At 48.1% G+C, this 24836-nt stretch overlaps 1 protein-coding gene across 7 annotated transcripts in view; it reads left to right on the forward strand.

Moving 5' to 3' along the window:
- Positions 1–8510: 8510 nt before the first annotated feature.
- The window catches only part of LOC139272925 (uncharacterized), a 304924-nt gene continuing 288598 nt past the window's right edge, over positions 8511–24836 (forward strand). For 3 of the 7 annotated variants that reach the window (XM_070889040.1, XM_070889042.1, XM_070889047.1), the window contains exons 1-2: positions 8511–8589; positions 21420–21494. The gene's annotated coding sequence lies outside the window, so the exon portion shown is untranslated. Of the gene's footprint in view, positions 8590–8807; positions 9168–11416; positions 11457–11514; positions 11537–21419; positions 21495–24002; positions 24066–24836 lie in introns of those variants that run through there. The other 4 variants (XM_070889041.1, XM_070889044.1, XM_070889043.1 and 1 more) reach the window with 4 other exon arrangements.

A 24836-nucleotide genomic window follows, 5' to 3' on the forward strand; every position in this document is an offset into this window, starting at 1 on the left:
GTCGTAGCAAGCCCAACAAGAGAGGGGCGGTTCTGGACTTAGTTTTATGGAATGATGCTGGACAGATGGTAGGGGTATCAGTGGGAGAGCATTTTGGTGTTAGTGATCATAATTCAGTTAGATTTAGTGTAGTTATGGAAAGGAGAAAGATAAACCAAGAGTAAAAGTTCTCAGTTGGGGAAAGGCCAATTTTACTAAGCCGAGATGTGACTTAGCAAAAGTGGACTTCAAACAGCAACAAAGGTAAATCAGTGTTGGAGCAGTGGTGGGACTCCCAAATCTAGAACTCCATGGATGTCAAGGGACATACAGTGGGATAAGGCAAAAAAGGGAAGTGTATGTTGGATACCAAGAGCTAAATACTGCAGAAAGCCTAGAGGAGTATAGAAAGTGCAGGGGTAAAATTAAAAAATTAGAAATGCAAAGATATGAAAAAATATTGGCAAGTAAAATCAAGAATGTTTTATAACTACATAAAGAGCATGAGGATAACTAAAGAAAGAGTAGAGTCTGTGGGAGACCAAAAAAGGAAGATTGTGATGGAGGATATGGGTATGGTTCTTTATGAATACTTTGCATCTGTCTTCACAAAAAGGAGGGACAATGCAAACATTGTAGTTAAGGGGGAGGAGTGTGAAATATTAGATGAAATAACCGTAGTGAGAGAGGAAATATTAAGGGGTTTAACATCCTTGAAAGTAGATAAATCGCCAGACCCAGATGTAATGTATCCCAGACTGTTAGGAGAAGCAAGGAAGAAAATAGCAGAGGCTCTGACCATCATTTTCCAATCCTCTCAGGCTACAGGCGTGATGCTGGAGGACTGGAGGACTGCTAATGTTGTACTATTGTTTAAAAAAGGAGAACGGGATAGAGCAAGTAATTACAGGCCAGTCAGCCTAACCTCGGTGGTGGGAAAATTGTTGGAAACATTTGTGAGGCACAGTCTTAATCATCATTTAGCAAGGCATGAATTAATCAAGGACAATCAGCATGGATTTGTTAAAGGAAGGTCATGTCTGACTAACTTGATTATTTTTTGAGGAGGTAACAAGGATGGTTGATGAGGGTAGTGAGTTTGTCTACATGGATTTTAAGCAAGGCACTTGACAAGGTCCAACCTGGCAGACTGGTCAGGAAAGTAAAAGTCCATGTGATCCAAGGGGAAGTGGCAAGTTGGATCCAAAATTGGCTCAGTTGCAGGAAGCAAAAGGTAATGGTCGACGGGTGTTTTGGTGACTGGAAGGCTGTTTCCAATGGGGTTCCGCAGGGCTCAGTAGTAGGTCCCTTGCTTTTTGTGGTATGCGTCAATGATTTAGATTCCAATATAGGAGGTATGATTAAGAAGTTTGAAGATGATACAAAAATTGGCCGTGTGGTTGGCACTGAGGCAGACTGCAGGAAGATGCCAATGGACTGGACAAGTGGGCAGAAAGGTGGCAAATTGAATTCAATCCGAAGAAGTGTGAGGTATTCCATTTGGGGAGGGTTAACAAGGCAAGGGAATACACAATAAATGGTAGAATACGGAGAAGTGTAGAGGAATAGAGGGTTCTTGAAATGCATGTCCACAGATCCCTGAAGGTAACAGGACAGGCAGATACGGTGATTAAGAAGGCATACGGGATACTTTCCTTTCTCAGCTGAGGCATAGAATATATGAGCAGGGAGCTTATGCTAGAACTGCATTAAAACACTTGATAGGCCACAGCTAGAGCACAGCATACTGTTCTGGTCACCACATTACAGGAAAGATGTAATTGCACTAGAGAGTGTGCAGAGGAAATTTACGAGAATTTTTCCATGACTGGTGAATTTTAGCTATGAAGAAAGATTGGATAGGCTGGTGTTGTTTTCTTTGGAACAGAGGTGGCTGAGGGGAGACTTATTGAGGTGTATAAAATGATGAGGGGCCAAGATAAGAATGGATAGGAATGACCTACAGGCAACTCTCGATTATCCGTACACGGATCCAACGGGAAACCGTTGTATCGGGGTTTAAAATTCTGTGGCTAACAAGTGAAAAGACAGCTCCAAATAATTTGGAAAAATCGCCTTCCAAACACTGTGCTCATTTATATTTGCTCATTCTCTCTCACACACACAATCTCGCACATTTTCTCTCTCACACACACTCTCTCACTCACCATAAAAATCACCCTCCTTTGCCTTTACTTTGCTGAGGTGTGTGCGCGCTGCTGCAGCCGCTGTCTCTCGCGGCCGCCGCTGACGTTGGGAACAGGGATGGTGCTGGCACCGGGTTCCAGGCACAGAACCTGTACATGCACGCTGGTAATGTCTATCTTTTGTTACTGTTTGTATTGATTCATTCAAGTTTTAACTTATAAATGTAAACTCGCCCGAACGGAAAAATCGTTTACCCGAAATAGCTCAATCCCCGTGGGACCCGGATAATCGAGAGTTGCCTGTATTTTCCTTAGCAGAGGGGTCAACAACCAGGGGGTATAGATTTAAGGTGATTGGTAGGACTAGAGGGGAGTTGAGAACTTTTTCCACTGAGAGAGCAGTAGGGCTCTGGAATTCACTGCCTAAAAGGCTGGGAGAGGCAAAAACCCTCATCACATTTAAAAAGTACTTGGATATGCACTTGAAGTGCCATACCCTACAAGGATACAGACCAAGAACTGGAAAGTGGGATTAGGCTGGATAGCTCTTAGTCCTCCGGCACAGACACGATGGGTTGAATTGCTTCCTGTGCCATGAATTTCCACGATTCTGATTCACACAATCCTGAGACCTACCAGTCTGTATGGCTCAGATATGCCCGGGATAAACTCAATGTCTGAATTGTCACATTTTACACGAGATTACTGCAGATAACTGTTTTTAATTTTGTTCAAAACAGGCAATATCATCATCATAGGCAGTCCCTCAAAATCGAGGAAGACTTGCTTCCACTCTAGAAGTGAGTTCTCAGGTGACTGAACAGTCCAATAGGGGAATTACAGTCTCTGTCACAGGTGGGACAGACAGTCATTGAAGGAAGGGTGGGTGGGACTGGTTTGCCGCACGCTCCTTCCGCTGCCCGCGCTTGTTTTCTGCACGCTCTCGATGACGAGACTCAAGGTGCTCAACGCCCTTCCGGATGCTCTTCCTCCACTTAAGGCAATCTTTGCCCAGGGATTCCCAGGTGTCAGTGGGGATGTTGCACTTTATCAAGGAGGCTTTGAGGGTGCCCTTCAAACGTTTCCTCTGTCCACCTGGGGCTCGCTTGCTGTGTCGGAACTCAGAGTACAGCGCTTGCTTTGGGAGTCTTGTGTCGGACATGCGGACAATGTGGTCTGCCCAATGGAGCTGGTCGAATGTGGTCAGTGCTTCGAAGCTGGCCTGATTGACAACACTGATGTTGGTGCGTCTGTCCTCCCAGGGGATTTGCAGGATCTTGCGGAGACATCGTTGGTGGTATTTCTCCAGCGATTTGAGGTCTCTACTGTATATGGTCCACGTCTCCTGAGCATATAGGAGGGCGGGTATCACTACAGCCCTGTAGACCATTTGCCTTCCCAGAAGAAGGTGTAACCTCCACCTTGTTCTTTGATCTGGCCTTCCCCTACTCACTGGATCTGCTTCGGGCGGCACTGTCGATATCGAAGCCTCTAAGTTCCCGGGAATCGATGGCGGTGCGGCATTCCAGTCTGTCGCTGTTGGGGTTGTCCATGAGGGGCCGGACGTTCCAAGTCCCAAACTTCATTTTGAAGGGTGGAAGATACATGTGCGTGAGTTTTTTTACGGTGGGGTGGCCACCGAACACCGGCTACCACATGGGCTTAGCAGAGTAAGGTCTTGGTCAAGTGGCAAGGTGGTCTGAGACGATTGGAGACCAGGCACTACTGTATGGGCCTAATTGCCTATAGTGGGGTGTGAGCTTTAAGCTCGGCATTGAGCAGTGCCTTCAGGAGAGGTGGTGGGAGATCTGAGGTGTGATGAGGGAATGGGATGAAACACGCTGGGGTCCTGCTCCATTTTAGCTTCTCGAAGGATCGTGGGAGAAGTCAGAGTGGCCGCCACCATTACCCACGCCACATGCTCAACAGGTGCACCAGGCTCGCGTTGCCTCCGTTGTCCCGGAGACGCTGATGTTTAACTCTCCCTCAGCTGCTCCAGGCTCATGCTGCTGTCTTACGAAGCATCTTTCTGCTGTAGTCTCTGGTGGCATCGAGACTGTATCTGCTCTCATGCAGTCTCAGCTGGATGCCAAGCGAGATCTGACTGTTGCCATCGCGGCTGGGTCCACCACGGTCCACGGGGAACTTCTGGTGTCGTGCCACACCACTGACCTGTGCTCCAGCTGATTGGTGGGGATGGTGAGGTGCTGCCCCAGGGGAGTGGAGCAGGCTCCTCGGACCAGGATTCTGATGTGCTTTCTCAGTAGTCCTGAGCTGAGACCTCTCAGTCCGCCATTGCCATCAAGCATGGAATCGCCCCAGCCAATCCCGACTGAATGCACCGAGGAGAGTGCGGTGCAGTCTGCAGCTGGCACTTCCAGGGAAAGAGCTGGTCGAGGGCGTCCTAGAAGAACATCTGCAGCTTCTACACCTGAAACACAGCAGCCTTCCCAGACGCATGATGCAGCCACAGGCGAGACACTGGGGCATAGTTCAAGAATAGGTTTGTGTAAGAATAAGCAAATGCACAAGGATGATAATTGATGGTGTATGTTTTTTTGCACCATTCTTTCTTGTGTAATAAATCTTTATTTTGTGTTTCAATATCTGTGCAGGTGTCTCATTTCACTGTGGGTAATGATGTGTGAGAGGGCTCATTGGGTTAGCCATGGAGATGCACAGGTGAAGGGTGAAGTGCGCATGAACTCATCAGAAACGAGCAACAATGAGACGGTTTTGCACTTCCCTTGCAGGGTTTGGATGGCGACGCTGCCTCCAGCTTGGCCAGCGACCCGCATCCTGGTCCTCCTCCTGCGCCTCCTCCTCCTTCTGTGCATCGTGCTCCTGTGCCTCCTCCTCCTCCAGGACCTCCTACTCCTCCTGGTACTGGTCCTGTGCCTCCTCCTCCTGGTCCTCCTCCTCCTGGTCCTCCTCCTCAGCTGATACTGGTGCCTCGTCCTCCAATGGTTGTGCCCTCATGATTGCCAGGTTATGAAGCATGCATCAGACGACCACGAATAGGGAGACCCGCTCAGGCGAGTACTGGGAGAGTGATCCAGGCAACGGAACCTCTGTTTAAGGATTCTGATGCACTGCTCAATGAAGCAGCTGGTGGCTGAATGAGAGTCATTGCCGGCTTGCTGCACAGTAGTCCTGGGGTTGTGAAGGGGAGTCAGCAGCCAAGTACACAGTGGGTAGCCCTTGTCTCCAAGGACCCAGCCGCAACCTTGGCTTGGTCCAACAAACACGTCAGGCGCACCGCTCTGGCGCTGGATGAAAGCAACGAGGCTGCTGCCAGGATACCAGGCATCAGCTGCCATGATTTTGTGGTGGGGTGTCACACACCAGCTGCACATTGAGGGAGTGGAATCCCTTGCAGTTTCTGAAGATCTCGGGATTGTTCTGTGGTGCCCTCATTGCGACGTGGGTGCAGTCAATGGCACCCTGAACCCTGGGGAAGCCCGCACACCTCCCGAATCTGGTCTCCACACCAACTGTTTATCCCTGCTCATCGGGAAGGATAACTAGTCCCTCCTTCTCTTATAGAGAGCATCTGTCACTTAATGATGGAGCTACGCGCGGTGAAATGTGAAATATTCGAGATGTCTACTGTAGCTGCTTGGAATGATCAAGTCGCATAGAAATGGAGTGCTATGGTCACCTTGGATGCAACGGTCAGCGCTGTCCTCAACTTTGTTCGAGGCTGGAGGTCTGGCTGCAGGAGATTGCACAGGAATCGAAGTCTCCGGAGACACTGGTCATCCGTCAGGTCCATGTATGAGAACTGCTGTCTGTACACCCTTGGACGATAGGGCCTTCTCCCCGCCATGTCTATGTTCACGTCTTCCGATGGCAGCTGCCTCATTGCCTTCTCCTTCATGCTCTTGCTGCTCCTCACCCTCTGCAGCCTGCTGCTGGCAAGCATCTGCCTCCTGTGCACCCTGCCTTCTCTCCATTTCACCCAATATCTGGTGTGGGAGGGTCAGTGCAGAATGCTGCTACATGCAACACGCCTTTAAAGGCTGCTGGTGGTCTTGAGCTAGCACTGTGTACCGACCCAAAAAACTGTCGTTGGCATCGACAGGCGGCTGGAAGACTTTTTGAATGAATTTACCTTCCGGGGCGGGTCCGATGCGGTGCGCGCTCGGATGACATCGTTAACGACGCATCTGCTGGAGCGGGGCGGATCTTCACAATGCAGCAAAAACCTTTGAGGGCAATGCCACGAACATCGGCCAGTCCGCCGTGAGTCCCCGGCCATTCCGCGCCGCCCCATAGCCGCTGCTTTCAGGCAGCAAGAGGCTTTATCGGAAGGGGCAATTTCGGCCCCACCCAACGTTAATAAGTGACCTGTTTTAAAATGCCCATGTTCTGTCTCTTTCTACAATGAAGTAAGCTTCCTGTTGGTTACTGTGGCACCTCCCTGTACAATCTCTCAATGCTCAGCTCATGGATACTATTTAAAACTAGACTGAAATAAATGACCAGTAACCAGGGCATTTGCCATCTACATGGTCACCAGCTTGAAACTACCGTCAGTCGTAGGGAGAAAAGCCACTTTAAAATGAATCGCTATTTGAAGTTAACGAAAGGTTCATGTATATTGCTCCATAAAACAGAGCATTCTCTGACTTATTGTGAGTAACACAGGACATCCACTGGCAACCTATTAAAAATGGTGCACAGGATGCATTTCCTGTTTGACTGTCACATTTCCTGTGTCACACTTTGGCTGTCACACGTTCTCATATGCAAAGTTCTCCCAGCCGATAGGATTAAATTTCATATTCATCAACCACCAACAGATCACAACTGCACAGGTGGAGAACGTGAGAATCAGCAGGTAACAAGCAGGAATGAAAAACACCAAAACACGAAGCTCCAAAAACTACAAATTAAGATGTGCAATCAGCAGTAGCTATGATAGGCCCAGGCAAACCAATTCACATCTGGTTTCTTCATCTAACATCAACAGGTTAAAATATACATTGAATCAAATACGTAAGATTTTCAACTTGTGTAAAACTGCTGTTGTGAGCTGACACCCAGTGTACAATCCGCCCAATCCTCATTGCACAAGACAAGGGTCTTTTTAAAAATTAGCCAATCTCCTGTGACGTTGTACATTGTAACCGTAATGTCTTTGTGTTGTTCTTCTTGACTTGTCTGCAGACTTTGACATGGTTGACCATTCCATCCTCCAAACCCTCTCCACCGTTGACCAGCTGGGTGGGACTGCATTCACCTGGTTTCAATCTTTTCTATCTAACCGTTGCCAGAGAATAGCTTCTCTTCCTACTCCTGCACCGTTAACTCTGGTTCCCTCCCCCCAAGAATCTATCCTTGGCCCCCTCCTATTTATCATCTCCATTGGCAACGTAAACTTGAGGTCAACCAAAACTCAGCAGCCCGTGTCCTAACTCGCACCAAGTCCCACTCACCCATCACCCCTGTGCTCGCTGACCTGCATTGGCTCCCAGTTTAGCAATACCTCAATTTCAAACTTCTCATCCTTGTTTTCAAATCCCTCCACGGCCTCGCCCCTCCCTATCTCTGTAATCTCCTCCAGCCCCACAACCCCTCGAGATGTCTGCGCTCCTCTAATTCTGCCCTCCTGAGCATCCCGGATTATAATCGCTCCACCATTGGTGGCCGTGCCTTCTGTTGCCTGGCCCCAAGCTCTGGAACTCCCTGCCTAAACCTCTCCGCCTCTCTACCTCGTTCCTCCTTAACAACAACAACTTGTATTTATATAGTGCCTTTAATGTAAAACGTCCCAAGGCGCTCCACAAGCTCGGTCAAAGAGGTAGGTTTTAGGGAGAGCCTAAAAGGTGTAGAGTAGAGAGGTCCCCCGCAACTTTCCTTGTATCTCGGTTCTTTTCTGCTGTTGTCTTTTTTTGTCTGAACTTATTTTTTGTGCACATCAGCTCCCTGCAGAATCTATTCCCTCCTTCACCCTGTCTTGCACTCTTGCTCCTGTTCTGCCCCTCCTGAAAACATTGCAATCTGATGTTTATGTTGCACTCCTGCACAATTCCCAGCCAGGTTTGTCAGTGCTGTTAAATCCGTGCCACCATTGTTTCTCATTCCCTCAGTAAGCCCCACACTCCCAGCATTGACAGACTTTATCTTTTGGCCGTATTTAAAGCTGCTCCTTGCCCTTGTTTATCTGTCCAAGCTCACACTTCCTTTCAGGATTGTTGCTGCACACAACTCATTGATTTGATTTCCCGCTTCTATTCCTTCTCATGCTGTGATTGACCACAAATGGTTTGTTTGTATATTTGGGTCATCCGGTTCAAACTTCCCGCGCGCCCAACCGTCCCCGCCCCGCCCCGCGCGGGGGCCCCGCCCACCGGCCCCGCCCCGCCCCGCCCCGCGCGGCGCTGGGGACCAATCAGAATGGCGAGTGGATGAGGCGGGAACAGCGGAGCGGCGCCGCGGTTGGAGGCGATGGCGGCCGGTGAGCGGAGGCTGAGCCCGGGCCCGGGCGGGCGGGGAGAGGCTGGGGGCCGGGGCCGGGGCCGGGGCCGGCCTGCAGTGAGCGGGGGGCGGACCCGGGCGGGGGATGGATGGATGGGGTTAGGGGGGAGTGGGCTCCAGGGGCCGAGGTGGTGCGGGGGGGGGAGTGTGTGGCGGCAGTGGGCTGGAGGAGGCAGTGAGCGGGGCGGGGATAAACTCCCTCCAACACTCCCCAGTCAGGGCAGTAACTGCGGCCAATGCCAATAGTTCCCGGGACAACTCCATCTTCCCTCCTGCAGCACACAGGCTCACAGTCCTGGCTGAGAACGTGGGGCCAATCCTTTCAACCCACATCCCAATATGATCGCTTGTATTCGAGCTGTGACAACAATGTGGGGAAGTGAAGTGACATTGAGCCACCTGTGGACCATGGACGGTAACAGGAGACAGCGCGTGTATACAACACATCATCACCATCACAGGCAGTCCCTCGGGATCGGGGGACACTTGCTTCCACTCTAACACTGAGTTGTCAGGTGACGGAACCGTCCAATTGGGGAATGACAGTCTGTGCCACAGGTGGGACACACAGTGGTTGGAGGAAAGGGTGGCTGGGACTGGTTTGCCGCACGCTCCTTCCGCTGCTTGCGCTTGGTTTCTGCACGCTCTCGGCGACGGGACTCGAGGTGCTCAGCGCCCTCCCGGATGCTCTTCCTCCACTTCGGCTGGTCTTTGGCCAGGGACTCCCAGGTGTCAGTGGGGATGTCGCACTTTATCAGGGAGGCTTTGAGGGTGTCCTGGAAACATTTCCTCTGTCCACCTGGGGCTCGCTTGCCGTGTACGACTTCCGAGTAGAGCACTTGATTTGGGAATCCTGTGTCTGGCGTGCGGACAATGTGGCCCGCTCAACGGAGTTGGTCGAGTGTGGTCAGTGCTTCGATGCTGGGGATGTTGTCCTGAGTGAGAACACTGACGGTGCATCTGTCCTCCCAGGGGACTTGCAGGATCTTGCGGAGATATCGTTGGTGGTATTTCTCCAGCGCTTTGTGGTGTTTACTGTACATAGCCCACGTCTCTGAGCCATACAGGAAGGCGGGTATCGCTACCTCACTGTCGACTATAAGCTTGGTGCCAGATTTGAGGTCCTGGTCTTCAAACAATCTCTTCTTCAGACGACTGAAGACTGCACTAGTGCACTAGAGACGGTGTTGGACCTCGTCATCGATGTCTGCCCTTGCTGATAATAGGCTCCCGAGGTATGGAAAATGGTCCACGTTGTCCAGGGCCGTGCCGTGGACTTTGATGACTGGGGCACAGTGCTATGTGGCGGGGTCAGGTTGGTGGAGGACCTTTGTCTTACGGATGTTTAGTGCAAGGCCATGCTTTCGTAGCCTCAATGATGGTGTTGACCATGGCTTGTAGTTCGGCCTCAGAGTGTGCGCAGAAGCAAGCGCAGTACAGTATACTTCATGGTAGAAGACAAAAACATCCCAATAATGGATAATCAAGGGGCTATCAGGAGGAATTGAAAACAATCACTGTCACTAAAGAAGAAGTACTCAGTAAAATAATGGGACTAAAGGTGGACAAGTTCCCTGGACCTGATGGCTTGCATCCTAGGGTCTTAAAAGAAGTGACTGCAGAGATAGTGGATGCATTGGTTGTAATTTAACCAAAATTCCCTGGATTGTGGGGAGGTCCCAGAGGCTGGAAAACTGCAAATGTAATGCCCCTATCTAAAAAAGGAGGCAGACAGAAAGCAGGAAACTATAGACCAGTTAGCCTTACATCTGTCGTTGGCCAAATGCTGGAGTCCATTATTAAGTAAGCAGTAGCAGGACATTTGGAAAAGCATAATTCAATCAAGCAGAGTTAGCATGGTTTCATGAAAGGAAAAACATGTTTGACAAATTTGCTGGAGTTCTTTGAGGATGTAATGTGCAGGGTGGTTAAGGGGGAACCAGTGGATGTGGTGTATTTGGATTTCCAGAAGGCATTCGATAAGATGCCACATAAAAGATTACTGCACAAGATAAAAGTTCACGGGGTTGGGGATAATATATTAGCATGGATAGAGAATTAGCTAACTAACAGAAAACAGAGAGATGGGATAAATGGGTCATTTTCCGTTTGGTAAACAATAACTAGTGGGGTGCTGCAGGGATCGGTGCTGGGGCCTCAACTATTTACAATCTATAATAATAATTTGGATGAAGAGATTGAGTGCAATGAAGCCAAGTTTGCTGATGATACAACGATGGGTGGGAAAGCAAGTTGTGAGGAGGGCACAAAACATCTGCAAAGGGATATAGACAGGCTGAGTGGGCAAAAATTTGGCAGGTGGAGTATAATGTGGGAAAGTGTGAGGTTATCCACTGGCAGAATTTTTTTTTAAAAGCAAATTATAATTTAAATGGAGAAAAATTGCAAAGTGCTGCAGGGATAAAGATGGAGAAGGTAGAATATGAGAATAAATTAGCAAGAAATATAACAACATACAGTAAGAGCTTCTACAGGTATGTCAAAAGGAAACGAGTAGCTAAAGTAAACGTTGGTCCCTTAGAGGATGAGACTGGGGAATTAATAATGGAAAAACAGGGAAATGGCAGAGACTTTGAACAAATATTTTGTATCGGACTTTACAGTAGAGGACACTAAAAACATCCCAATAATTGATAATTGAGCTATTGTGTGTTGGGAGGCGGGGGTAGACTTGAAACAATCACTATCACTAGACCATAAGTTTGGTGCCAGATTTGAGGGCCTAATCTTCGAACACTCTCTTCCTCAGGCGGCCGACGGTTGCACTGGAGGCGGTGTTGAACCTCGTCGTCGATGTCTGCCCTTGCTTGATAATAGGCTCCCGAGGTATGGAAAGTGATCCACGTTGTCCAGGGCCGGGCCGTGGATCTTGATGACTAGGGGGCAGTGCTGTGTTGTGGGGTCAGGTTGGTGTAAGGCCAATGCTTTTCGGTGAAGATGTTGACGATGACTTGGAGTTCAGCCTCTGAATGTGCGCAGACACAAGCGTCGTCCACGTACTGTAGTTTGATGAGAGGGTGCGAGACCCGCCCTCCTGTATGGTTCATATACAGTACACACCTCACATCGCTGGAGAAGTAACTCCAGCGATGCCTCCGCAAGATCCTGCAAATCCCCTGAGAGGACAGACGCACCAATGTCAGTGTTCTCGACCAGGCAAACATCCCCAGCATCAAAGCACTGACCACACTCGACCAGCTCCTTTGGCCGGGCCACATTGTTCGCATACCCGACACGAGACTCCCAAATCAAACGCTCTACTTGGAACTCCTACACGGCAAGCGAGCCCCAGGTGGGCAGAGCTTTCTCCTAGAGCTTTACTGGACACTGATGCATTTCTAAACAGCCAAACAAACCTGTTGACAAGCCATTGCTCTTTTACATAGAAACATAGAAATCTACAGCACAGAAGGAGGCCATTCCGGCCCATCGTGTCCGTGCCGGCCGACAAAGAGCCACACGGCCCTCGGTCAGCAGCCCTGAAGGTTACAGATATACTTATGAACAATGTGGAAAATTTAAAGAGCCTAACCAGTCCACCCCCACACAACCACGACACCCCTTTCACCGAAACATTCTATATCCCACCCCAACCGGAGACAGGTGATCTCCTGAGCGAGGCAAAAACCAGATTTTAAAATCCAGGCCAATTGTGGAAAAAGAAATCTGGGGAAATTCTTCTCCGACCCATCCAGGCGATCGAAACTTGTCTCGGAGATCACCCTGGCCATATTCGATTCCCTGCAGTACTTGCCATCTTATCTGCGCCATCCAACAAGAGGTTATCCAGTCTAATCCCACTTAGCAGCTGTAGTTCCGTAACCCTGCAGATTACGGCACTTTTAAGTGCCCATCCAAGCACCTTTTAAATGTGGTGAAGGTTTCTGTATCTGTTACGCTCATAAGAAAGTGATACAATTGAGTACTGTATGCAATGAGTAAGTGTGACCCTAGCTCCTTTAATTAAACTCCAGAGTGTCGGTACAGCATGGGAGGCCTGCTTATATACAGTGCTCCCAAGGGATGCTGGGATTCCTTGGGACTCCGAACAGGTAGGCCCTCTGCTGGTGGTATGATACAGGTTGCCAAGAGTTACATACATAACAGTATCCACCACCCTTCGGGCATTGAGTTCCAGACCCCCATAACCCTCTGAGTGAAGAAGCCTCCCCTCAAATCCCCTCAGAACCTTCCACCAACCACCTTAAAACTATGCCCGCTCGTAATTGACTCCTCAACCAAGGGAAATAGTTCCTTGGTCTCCACTATATCCAGGCCCCTCAAAATGTTATACACCTCAATGAGGTCTCCTCTCAACCTCCTCTGTTCCAAATGAGAACAAACCCAGCCTATCCAATCATTTCTCATAGCTAAAATTCTCCAGTCCAGGCAACATCCTCATAAATCTCCTCTGAAGCCTCTAGTGCAATCATATCTTTCCTGTAATGTGACCAGAACTGCACGCAGTACTCCAGCTGTGGCCTAACTAGTGTTTGATACAGTTCAAGCCTAGCCTTCCTGCTCTTGTATTCTATGCCTCGGCTAACAAAGGCAAGTATTCCGTGTGCCTTCTTAACCACCTGGCCTGCTATCTTCAGTGATCTGTGGACATGCACACCTAGGTCCCTCTGTTCCTCTACACCCTTGTGTCCTACCATTTATTGCGTATTCCCTTGCATTGGCCATCCTCAAATGCATTACTTCACACTTCTCCGGCATGAATTCCATTTGCCACTTTTCTGCCCACCTGACCAGTTTATTGATATCTTCCTGAAGTCTACAACTTCCTTCTTCATTATCAACTATGTTATATATGTAAACTTGTATTTACTCCACAGCCACCAGAGTGCTTATCCCCTGGAGTCCCAAGGGATCCCTTAATCCCTTCGGAGCACAGGTATTTAAGGAGGCCTCACAGGTTGGAGAGGCACTCGGGAGACTTGCAATAAAAGACTAAGGTCACACTTTACTTTGAGCTCACAGTGTTCAATCTGACTCTTTCTCCATACATAACGACTGGCGACGAGATACAGATAGCGAACCCAAAGATGCAGAGAACAGTGGACATCCTGGAGAAATTCTCGGAGGGAGATGATTGGGAAACTTTTGTGGAGTGACTCGACCAATACTTCGTGGCCAACGAGCTAGATGGAGAAGAGAACGCTGCCAAATGAAGGGCAATCCTCCTCACCGTCTGGGGCACCAACGTATGACCTCGTGAAGAATCTGCTCACCCCAGCGAAACCCACAGAGAAATCGTACGATGATTTGTGCACACTGGTCCGAGAGCATTTGAACCCGAAGGAAGACGTTCCGATGGCGAGGTACCGGTTCTACAGCGACAAAAGGTCTGAAGGCCAGGAAGTGGCGAAATATGTCTCCGATCTAAGACGCCTTGCAGGACATTACGAATTTGAAGGACATTTGGAGCACATGCTCTGAGACTTTTTCATATTTGGCATTGGCCACGAAAACCATACTTCGCAAACTTTTGACTGTAGAGACCCCAACCTTGAGTAAGGCCATAGCGATAGCCCAGGAGTTCATTGCCACCAGTGACAATACGAAGCAAATCTCTCAGCACACAAGTGCTGCTACAAGTACAAGCAAATCTCTCAGCACACAAGTGCTGCTACAAGTTCTGTAAACAAAGCGATGTTGTATTTGAATCGTAATGTACAGGGCAGGTCACACACACCTGCAGCTGCACGTCCACAGATGTCTGAGTCCACCATCGAGGGTGATGAATGCAAGGCCATTAACACCTTGTTGGCACTGCGGGGGTAATCATCTTTTCCATTCATGCCGATTCAAAAAGTACGTTTGCAAGGGCTGTGGAACAATGGGACACCTCCAACGAGTGTGCAGGTGAGCTGTAAATCCTGTCAAACTTGCAAACCACCATGTTGCAGAGGAGGACGGATCAACGGAGGATCACGACGAACCAGAGTCTCAGACCGAAGATTCAGAGGTACATGGGGTGCACACATTTACCATGAAGTGTCCCCCGATAATGCTGAATGTTGAACTAAATGAACTCCCGGTGTCAATGGAGCTGGACACGGGCGTGAGCCAGTCCATCATGGGCAAAAAGACTTTCGAAAAATTGTGGTGCAACAAGGCCTCATGGCCAGTTTTAACTCAAGTTTGCATGAAACTAAGAACTTAAACAAAAGAACTTATTCCTGTAATCGGCAGTGCAACCGTAAAGGTCTCCTGTGATGGAGCAGTGCGCAAGCTACCACTCTGGGTGGTACCAGGCAATGGTCCCACCATGCTCAACAGAAGCTGGCTGGGAACGACATGCTGGAACTTGGACAACGTCCGAGCGCTATCGCCTGCTGACGACACTTCGTGTGCCCAGGTATTAAACAAATTTCCTTTGCTGTTCGAACCAGGCATCGGGAAATTCCAAGGAGCAAAAGTGCAGATCCACCTAATTCCGGGGGCGCAACCCATCCATCACAAGGCGAGAGCAGTACCGTACATGATGAGAAAAAGGGTAGAGATCGAGCTAGACCACTGCAAAGAGAGGGCATCATTTCACCGATCGACTTCAACGAGAGGGCCACTCCTATCGTCCCAGTCCTCAAAGGAGACAGCACCGTCAGAATCTGGCGATTACAAAGTAACTATCAATCGTTGATCCCTGCAGGACCAATACCCACTACCAACGGCCGACGACCTCTTTGCAATGCTGGCGAGAGGAAAGACGTTCACGAAGCTGGATCTGATTTCAGCCTACATGACGTCGGATCTGGAGGAATCATCGAAAGCCCTCACCTGCATCAACACGCACAAAGGTCTTTTTGTTTATAACACATGCCCGTTTGGAATCCGATCAGCGGTGCCGATATTCTAGAGAAACATGGAAAGCTTACTGAAGTCGGTCCCACACACTGTGGTCTTCCAAGATGACATCTTGGTCACAGGTCGGAACACAGACGAGCATCTGTAGAACCTGGAGGAGGTTCTTAGTCGACTCAACCGCGTGGGGCTCAGGTTAAAATGCTTGAAGTGCATTTTCCTGGTGCCTGAAGTGGAGTTCTTGGGAAGGAGAATCACGGCAGGCGGCATCAGGCCCACCAACGCGAAGACGGAGGCAATCGAGAACGCACCGAAGCTACGGAACGTGACGGAGCTGCGGTCGTTTCTGGGACTCCTGAACTACTTTGGTAACTTCTTACCGGGTCTCAGCACACTGTTAGAACCACTGCATGTCTTACTATGGAAAGGGGACGAATGGGTTTGGGGCAAAAGCCAAGAAAATGCTTTTGTATAAGCGATAAAATTGTTATGCTCCAACAAATTGCTTGTGTTGTATGATCCATGTAAGTGTTTGGTACTGGCATGTGATGCGGCGCCATATGGCGTCGGTTGGGTACTGCAGAAGCCAATGATTTCGGGAAACTGCAACCGGTTGCTTATGCATCCAGGAGTCTGTCTAAGGCTGAGAGAGCCGACAGCATGATTGAAAAAGAAGCGTTGCGTGCGTCTATGGGGTAAAGAAAATGCATCAATACCTGTTTGGGCTAAAATTCTAATTGGAAACTGACCATAAGCCACTTACATCCCTGTATTCCGAGAGTAAAGGGATAAATACCAACGCATCGGCCCGCATCCAGAGATGGACTATCACGTTATCCGCATACAACTACGCCATCCGCCACAAGCCAGGCACAGAAACTGCGCCGATGCTCTCAGTAGGCTGTCATTGCCCACCACGGGGGTGGAAATGGCGCAGCCCACAGATCTAGCCGTGGTTATGGAAGCATTTGAGAGTGAGCAATCACCTGTCACTGCCCGGCAGATCAAAACCTGGACAAGCCAGGACTCCTTATTATCTCGAGTCAAAAGCTGTGTGCTTCATGGGAGCTGGTCCAGTGTCCCAGTGGAAATGCAGGAAATGATTAAGCCATGGCAGAAGCGCAAGGATGAAATGTCTATACAGGCAGACTGCTTTCTGTGGGGCAATCGAGTAGTGGTCCCCAAGAAGGGCAGAGACCTCCACTGACCTCCACAGTACCCACCCAGACATCGTAATGATGAAAGCGATAGCCAGATCCCACGTGTGGTGGCCCGGTATTGATGCGGACTTAGAGTTCTGCATTCACAGATTCAATATATGCTCGCAGTTAAGCAATGTACCCAGGGAGGCGCCGCTAAGTTTATGATCGTGACCCTCCAAACTGTGGTCTAGGGTACACGTCAACTATGCAGGTCCATTCTTGGGTAAAATGTTCCTTCTGGTTGTAGACGCGGATTCCAAGTGGATTGAATGTGAGATAATATCGGCGAGCATGTCTGCTGCCACCACTGAAAGTCTGCGGGCCATGTTTGCCACTCACGGCTTACCCGATGTCCTGGTGAGCAACAATGTTTTACCCATGTTTTACCAGTGCTGAGTTCAAAGAATTCATGACCCGTAACGGGATCAAACATGTCACATCTGCCCTGTTTAAACCAGCATCCAATGGTCAGGCAGAGAGAGCAGTGCAAACCATCAAGCAAGGCTTGAAGAGGGTAACTGCAGACTTGCCTACCCTGCATCCTGCTTAGCTACCGCACGAGATCCCACTCGCTCACTGGGATCCTACCTGCTGAACTGCTCATGAAAAGAGCACTTAAGACAAGCCTCTCATTAGTTCACCCTGATCTACATGAACAGGTAGAGAGCAGGCGGCTTCAACAAAGTGCATACCATGATAGGGCAAATGTGTCATGCGAGATTGAAATCAATGATCCTGTTTTTGTATTGAATTATGGACAAGGTCCCAAGTGGCTTCCCGGAACTGTCGTGGCCAAAGAGGGGAGTAGGGTGTTTCGGGTCAAACTTTCAAATGAATTCATTCACCGGAAACGCTTGGACCAAATCAAACTCAGATTCACGGACTATCCAGAGCAACCCACCTTGGACCCTACCTTTTTTGACCCCCCAGCATACACACCAGCGGCAACCGGCACCACGGTTGTGCACGATGCAGAACCCAACACATCAGGCAGCTCAGCAAGGCCAGCTGCATAGCAGCCCTGCGAGGGCCCAACAAATGATTTAACAATATCAGCTTTCACACCGAGACGATCAACCAGGGCAAGAAGGGCCCCAGATCGACTCACGTTGTGAATAGTTACACTATTGACTTTGGGAAGGAGTGTTATTTTTGTAAACTTGTAATTACTCTGTACAGCCACCAGCGGATCCCATAAACCCTTGGGAGCACAGGTATTTAAGGAGGCCTCACTGGTTGGAGAGGTACTCTGGAGACCTGCAATAAAAGACTACGGTCACACTTTACTTTGAGCTCACAGTGATCAGCCTGACTCTTTCTCCATACATAACAAACCACACTGCCAATTTTTGTATCATCTGCAAACTTCTTAATCATACCCCCTACATTAAAGTCCAAATCATTGACATATACCACAAAAAGCAAGGGACTGAGTACTGAGCCTTGTGGTGCTCCACTGGAAACAGCCTTCCAGTCACAAAAACACCCATTGGCCATTAATACACTTTGCTTCCTACATCTAAGATTTTTTGGATCCTTTATTTCTTTCTTTTTCCTCAACCATGGATGCCCCTCTATCATGGTTAACATGGCCCTCAACTGTGTCCATTCTATTTCCCTCATTATTCCCCAACCTGCTCGACCTTTCTTCATGTGACAATCCCTTCATCTCAGGAATCAACCTCGTGAACCTTCTTTGAACTGCCTCCAATGCAAGTATGTCCTTTCTTAAATAAGGAGAGCAAATCTGTACGCAGTACTCCAGGCGTGGTCTTACCAACACCCTGTACAGTTGTAGCAGGACTTCCTTACTGTTATAGTCCATCCATTTTGCAATAAAGGCCAACATTCCATTTGCCTTCCTAATTATTTGCTGTACCTGCATGCTATAACCTTTTGTGTTTCATGTACAAGGACCCACAGATCCCTCTGTACCGCAGCATTTTGTAATCTCTCCCCATTTAAATAATTTAATATCCTTCAGGACTGGGGCAGCTTGGTCAGTAGTGGTGCTACCGAGCCACTCTTGGTGATGGACATTGGAGTTCCCCACCCAGAGTACATTCTGTGCCCTTGCTGCTCTCAGTGCTTATTCCAAATGGTGTTCAACATGGAGGAGTACTGATCATCAGCTGAGGGAGGGCAGTCGGTGGTAATCAGCAGGAGGTTTCCTTGCCCATGCTTGACCTGAAACCATGAGACTTCATGAGGTCCTTAGTCAATGTTGAGGACTCCCAGGGCCACTCCCTCCCAACTGTATACCACTATGCCATCACCACAAGTGGTTCTATCCTGCCGGTGGGACAAGACATACCCAGAGGTGGTGATGGAGGAGCCTGGGACATTGGCTGAAAGATTTGATTCCGTGAGTATAACTGTCAGGTTGTTGCTTGACTAGTCTGTGGGACAGCTCTCCCAATTTTGGCACAAGTTCCCAGATGTTAGTGAGAAGGACTTTGAGGGTTGGCTGGGCTGGGTGTTCCTTTGTCGTGTCTGAAGCTGGTGCTGAGGTAGATGCTGGGTGGTCTGTCCGGTTTTATTATTATTACTGTTTTTAGAGCCTAGTTAAGAGTTAACCATATTGCTGTGGGACTGGAGTCACATATAGGCTAGACCGGGTAAGGGCGGCAGATTTCCTTCCCGAAAGGACATTAGTTTAGGTTTTTACGACAATCATGGAGTTTCATGGTGACCATTACTGACATTAGCTTTTTATTCCAGATTTTATTTATTTATGTAATTACTGACTGAATGCAATCAAGCTTGACTCCTAAATAGGAGGGTTTTGGGCATGGTTTACCTCAGTGCTGCAAAAGGAGACTTGATGGGTGTTGAGGTGGAATGAGGAGGTGTCAGTCTCTTGATTTGTCCGAAGTTGCCATCGGTGGAAGTAAGCCTCCATTCTCTGTAAACAACTGGTAAGAGTCACTTCGGTGATGGACAGCCTCTCCAGCACTTTATAACTAGTACAGAGGAAGGAGATTGGGCAGTAGCTGGAGGCTTCACAAGCGTTCTTCCCCTGCTTCAGGAGGGCAATTAATTTAATCTCCCTCCAAACCGGTGGAATTTTACCGGTTGCCAGTACCTCAGAGAAGAAGGAGATTAACCATCTCTTCGCTTTGGGTCCCAGTGCTTCGGGGTAAACACCATCTGGACCAACAGCTTTTCCAGGTTTGATTGTCGACGGGGTTATTTTTGTACTGACTTAAGACTGGATCAAAATTCTGAAACAAAAGGTAGATGCAATCCATTAACATTTTATTCTGAAGGGTTGGTTTGATTTGGCTTAACTCATTATATTGACATGAATTGCTATATTGGCATCAATCACTAACTTAGTTTGAATTACTATATTTGATATAGTTACCATGTATATCGAGTTGGAATCCGCTTAAAGATCACTTGATTTCTGTAATTTAAAACAAATGTTTGGAATCAGACTGAATCCATTAACTGAGTCCATGTAGCTTGTCTGTCTCATCTGAGAACTCTGCAATGGGTGGTGTGATCTAATCTGTGAGACAGGCTTCTGAAATGAAGAGAGTAACTCTCTCTGATATTTGCCGTGATACTTCTCCACATGGCTACAGATTGGTACAGGCAGCTTTCTCCGTGGGCCATAGGTGGAATGGCAATATCTGCTCCATCACTCCTCTGAAGCCTGAGGTGGCTCACATGCTCCTTGGGCCTGAACGTCACTGCGAATATAGCAGATGCTGTAGAGTTCGGTGCCCGATGCAGGGTGTAATAAGCCTGCAGCTGAGCCCCAGTCTGTCAGGTGAGTGAGAGTGGCTTTTAAAATGGATTCTGCTTTTTCATCTACAAAGCACATATATTCTGCTTGTTTCACTTAAAACAGCATGTGTTCTACCTGTTCAAAATAAACCCTGTCCAAGGGCAGTTGTGATAGCTGCTGATGTTGCCCCCATAAAGACATGACATAGGATTACATCGGATATATGGCACAGAAACAGGCCATTTGGCCCAACTAGTCCATGCCAGCGTTTATGCTCCACTCGACCTTCCTCCCGTCTTTCCTCATCTAAATTTATCAATATTACCCTCTATTCCCTTCTCCCTCATATGATTGTCTGGCCTCCCCTTAAATGCATCGATACTATTCGTTTCAACCACTCCCTGTGGTAGCGATTTCCACATTCTCACCATTCTCTCGGTAAATAAATTTCTTTTGAATTCCCTATTGGATTTCTTGATGACTATCTTATATTGATGGCCTCTAGTTATGCTCTTACCCACAAGTGGAAACATTCTCTATCCACTCTATCAAAACCGTTCATAAATTTAAAGCCCTCTGAGACTACCCCTCAGCCGAAGTTTTTCAAGAGAAAAGAGACCTAATCTGTTCATTCATTCTTGATAGGTATACCTTGCATTTCTGGTATCATCCTTGTAAATCTTCTCTGCACCCTCTCCAGTGCCTCTTTATTTCCTTGTTATGATATGACGACCAGAACTGTACGCAATACTCTAAGGGTTAGAAATTCAATTTTGTTTTAATACCGCTATGACTCTGCTACTGCTACGAGGCCTAACATTCAGGATAAAATGCGCCCAGGGGTAAAAATCGGCGTTGCACAAGGATTCGTGGCGCAAATCGCAAATTTGCTGCAACTTTTCTCCGAGGCCGATACCGCTACGAGTTGGGCCTAGGGAGGGTGGAAAACACCCCCAAAAATTGCAAAAGAATAAAAAAAATCACAAGACACTTAGCTATCGAAAATAATTTAAAAATAAAAACTGTAACTTACCTTTTTTGCAGGTCTTCATACCTACCGCTGTTCCAAGGGCTGCAACGCAGACGGGAGCGCTGAGAATCAGAGGACACAGATTTAAGGTGATTGGCAAAAGAACCAAAGGCAACATGAGGGAAAACTTTTTTACGCAGCGAGTGGTTGGGATATGGAATGCGCTGCCTGAAAGGGGGGTGGAGGCAGATTCAGTTATGGTTTTCAAAAGGGAATTGGATAAGGACCTGAAGGAAAAAAAATTGCAGGGCTACAGGGAACGGGCGGCTGTGTGGGACGAGCTTAAGTGCTCTTCCAGAGAGCCAGCACAGGCTCAATGGGCCGAATGGCCTCCTGCGCTTTAACTATTCTATGACTCGAATTGGAAAAACTCAGTGTTTCAACTAGTGTACTGTATAAGGGCTTCATTGGGCTTCCTTTTAAGGTAAGATGTTGACACTATGGTCTCAAGGGATGTGGGCATGAAAAACCTCAAGCCAGCAGAAGTGTTGTATGCAGGATGCAGAGTAAGGGCTCTACTCTGGTCAGGATCTGCAGAGCTTGTATATTGAGACCACGTTCCCAACAAATAGTTCTGTGTATTTGGACCAATGCAGTGGTGGGAATTGGGAGTTCTCTGTATGAAGGGAGTCCTATGTTACCGGCCTGATAGTTACCTCCTTGGAGAGATGAGGTTTAATCTGTCTTTGGTTTGCATAGAGTTCAGAACCAGTCGGTGCCAATAAAGTCTTGTTGCTGGTTGGTGGTGCTAAATTCTTAAAGGGTAAAAAGCGCCTCAGTGATGATTGGTGCTGGTGACCTCTTGGTGCCGACTGATGCTGGTGAGTCCATTGTGTTGGTTGAAGTTGCTGATCCTTCTGTTCTAGGCAATGCTGGTGTTTCTCTAGCACTTGTTCAGTCTTGCTTTGTCCTGAAATGAAGCGTCTAGTTTGGTATTTTCTGGAGGTACATGCTTCTCTGTTGGCAGATCTCAACTCCTTGGGCTTCTGGGAAACCTGAAAAAAGGAAAGCAAGAAATCCAGATAGGTCACTTTAGGCAACAGCATATTTGGTACTTTAGTGTCTCTCAACAATCTAAGTGTCTGTCTTGGCTCAGTTGGTAGCACTCTCATCTCTGAATCAGAAGGTTGTGTGTTCAACATAAGAACATAAGAATTAGGTACAGAAGTCGGCCATTTGGCCCCTCGAGCCTGCTCCGCCATTCAGTAAGATCATTGCTGATCTTGTACCTCGACTCCACTTTCCCGCACTATCCCCATATCCCTCGATTACCTTAATATCCAAAAATCTATCGATCTCTGTCTTGAACATACTCAACGACTGAGCCTCCACATTCAAGTCTAGAGAACGATCTCTGTGCTGGAACGGACAGGCCCAAAGCTCACCCAATATCGGGCTTCTCATTTACACCAAACCGACGAGCTGCAGACACCTGTCGGTTGAAGAGTATTTGAATTTGTGGTTACTGCATCAGGTATAGGTCTCGGGAGAAGGGGATGTGCCCGGGAGAGGGGGGAATCTGGACAGGTGGGTGGGGGAGCACTCCTGCACCTGTCGGCTCCACATTCATGAAAGCATTTATTTTAAACTTGCCCTTTTGCTGGTGGCCTCCAGCGGCTCCATTGAGGGGCGCTGGTTAGGCCGCAGGAAGACCTGGTTTTCTTGAATGCAGCCGGCCTGGTGCCAGCTGTGTTCAGGCAAACCAGTTTGGTAAAGGAAGCATCAACCAGGCACTCGGCCCCTGATTTGCAAATGCAAAGGACTAATGGCTGTTTCAGACGTGGGCCTTGGATGCCTCTTTTGATGCCTATACCAATATGGTGGGCGGCGCACACCCAACGTGGAATGTACACGTGCTGCTTGACCACTACACTGGACATTTTGGCGCCCGTTTTATGCCTGTAAAATGGATTCAAAGTCATCGAATTTCTAGGCCCTAATGCTTTAAATACTCCAGAACATTAACAAAAGGCTGGCACTGGGCAAACGAACTCGACTCACTTGTGAGCGTCCGGGAAGAGAGGTATTTTTATAATTGGGTGCTTGCAATGTAGTGGCAGTGTGGACAGACAGGGCTGTAAAGGAAATCACAGAATGTCACCAACACCGAGTGTAGATAGGAACACGGAAACATGGAGGTTGGGGAAAGGCCATTGCAGTCCATTGGGTGGTCCCAAAGTTCACAAAAACCCAAACTGTACTGTCGTCCATAGCCCAAAACACTTCTTTCACCAAAAGAATCTACTCAGCTCCCTCTTGAATTCACTAATACTCTCACCTTTCAATGACTCAAACAATAGAAAAATACTAAGCATGCTGGTAATCTGAAATAAAAACAGAAAACGCTGGAAATACTCACAGCACCTATGAATGCCCATCTTTCCCTGGCTGTGTACTTGCTTAAAAACTGTCCATCTCTAACCCCTTCCAGTTCTGACAAAAGGTCATCATCCTGAAACGTTAACTCTGTTTCTCGCTGCACAGTTGCTGCTGATCTGCAGGGTGTTTCCAGTATTTTCTGTTCTTATCCCTTCAATGACTATGGGCAGCTGATCCAGATGTGGTAGTTACCGTGAAATATTTATTTAAACGTACAGGATTGCAGTTTCCCGAACCATGCCTGTCTGATACAGAAGACAAGAGCAGCTCCAGCAATGAGAGTAAGTGCCAGCACAGCCCCCACACTGATCCAGACAATCCTCAGGTCTTCATCCATTTGCACGTTAGGATCTGTGAAAGTGAGAGGGACATGTAAGGGACTGGACTAACAGAATAAGGTATTTGCCATCAAATATTGGACCTTTACCAGCCCTGATCCACAAGGTGATGTCAGACGCAGATATAATATTACAATGTGAACTGTACTTACTGGTTACATTGAGCTGCTCCCACTGATATCTCCCCACACTTTACAGTAATAGGCGGCAGTGTCACTGGGCTGCACGTCTGTGACTGTCAGAATGAAGCTGTTATTGGAGGTGTCTCTGGAAGGCTGGAGACGGTCAGTGGAACCTCGGCTTCCTCGTGTGCTGCCACTTGCCTTATGTGTTAAAACCCACTCCATATCTTGCCCCGGTAGTTGCCGGTACCAGTGCACATCGGTGTCACTCACTCTGGAGTGCCGCATGGTGCACTGTAGCCGCGCCGTGTGACCCTCTGTGACACGTTCCAGGCCTGGAGACTGGATAACTACTCCTTTAAGGGGAAAGGAAAGATAGAAATAGCTTGAAGACCATCGACAGATGGGGAGGTGTCCTACGTGCTTAAATGCAAAGCACAATATTGCATTGTTCAGCAAAATCAATTCCAATAATTAACTCGTAGAGTTAGTTAATTACTAATTCATGAGAAGAGAAACCTTTTAATGCAGAGCTTGTATTGAACTATTGGCACCATTGGGAGATTTGAACTCATGACGGGTTGCTAGTCTA

Source organism: Pristiophorus japonicus, chromosome 9 (assembly GCF_044704955.1).
Source record: "Pristiophorus japonicus isolate sPriJap1 chromosome 9, sPriJap1.hap1, whole genome shotgun sequence".
Lineage (NCBI taxonomy): Eukaryota > Metazoa > Chordata > Chondrichthyes > Pristiophoridae > Pristiophorus > Pristiophorus japonicus.